The sequence below is a fragment of the Megascapheus bottae genome, chromosome 27 (genome assembly GCF_031878675.1).
Source record: "Megascapheus bottae isolate mThoBot1 chromosome 27, mThoBot2.hap1, whole genome shotgun sequence".
Taxonomy (NCBI): Eukaryota; Metazoa; Chordata; class Mammalia; order Rodentia; family Geomyidae; genus Megascapheus; species Megascapheus bottae.
In genome coordinates, this window is record NC_143535.1 from 7,672,555 (window position 1) to 7,674,188 (window position 1,634).

Here is a 1,634-nt window from a genome sequence, read left to right on the forward strand (position 1 = left end):
TCTGTCTCTGATGTCCCTGCATGGCACACAGCAAGACCAGGGCCTCCTACAATTCAGGAAAACGAAGCTCACCAGAATTTGACCATTCCAGGCTCCTGACCATGGACTTACCATGTCTCCAGAACTGCGAGAAATACATGTTTTTTGTTCATGTGACTCTCTCCTTCGTGTTATCTATGCAACTTGTTTATCGTTCTAACTTACTGGCAAGAGCAGCTAGCATGGACTGACCCTTCCTGTGCCAGTACCGCTCAGCACGTGTTTCTATTCATTTTGTGTCAGATAGAGCTCCCTGAGTCAGGCATTAGCATTATCCCCATTTTCGTGGATAAGGTGACTATAGATTGGTTTTTTAAAATAAGAAACCAAGTGACACAGGACCGTGCCAGGTGACAATGAAGACCCAACCCTTTAACGCTGCAGAGTTCTCCATGTCTGCAACAATGGACTCTGGTCCTACAGTAGCTTCATCTGGTGGAAAAGTCAGATCTATACATCCACAACAGAGTGACATAGACAGTTTGTCTGCAGTGGACTGGGTTCTGTGTCTGTCACCCAGACAGACAGGTGTCTTGTGAAATGCCACCCCATCCCTTCCAGTGTCCCTGTCCTGCTGCTCTCCCTGCGTGATCCAAGTCCTGGCCCATGACACTTATTGGGCCTGTTCCTCAGTCGTAATGGCCTCTGCTGTGTACATATCCTTGAACCCTTCCCTGGTCCCTTCCTCAGAATGCCCCTGGCCTTTGAACTAGAAGCCATGGTTTCTACTAATTGACTCAACCAAATTGGACAGCGTTTTTAATGAATGCCGATGAATTAATTGAAAACTCCCACAGAAGCGAGAGAGGAGAAAGGTGAAGAAACGATTGACCAGCGTTTGCCAGCCAAGCGGTAAACATGAACGTGGGTTTCTAGCTGTGTGGGTTGTCATTCCCTAGGAATTCTTTAAAGGAGAAAAAGAAAACCTTGGCTCCATGTGAAACTGGAAAAAGAGGAAGAAACAACCTGAGGAGTCCGATGGTCGTTGGCAAATGGGTATGCTAAGACTCTCCAGTCTGGCTTTATTATAGCAGGCTTTGGTATCTAAGTCTTCGGACCCACCAAGATCCCTGGCCAGCTCGTGAGAAGGTGGTAGAGGGTAGACTGTTCCCAAAGTGCAAGGACTTCCAATAAGACAGTACACCAAAAGACAAAGCAGAGAGCATCCGAGAGACATATATATGAGAAAGATTTTCGTAGCCGTGCATTCACACGCACAATTTACAACCTCCCCAACTTCAAGACAGGCCTCACTTAAAGCAAGTCTAGATTGCTCCTGCAACTTGGTCACAGAGAGAAAGAAGAAGCTGGACACAAATTAGGGGGCACTCCCGCCTGTCCCACCTCAAATGGCTCTTCCTCTGTAGGAGGACGGAGGGGAGGGCAAAGTGAGTGGTGATCTCTCTATTTCACAATTAGCAAGGATAATCCAGTGCTTTCAGAGATGTTTGCTCAAGGCTCCAGGTTTATTCTCCAGACTTCTTGCCTCTGATCATGAGAGACGCCTGTGAGGTCTGCACGACGCACAGTTCTGAATCCATTACCGACACAGCAGCTTCTAGACATGAAGTGAGAATCTAAAGATGAGCTCTGGG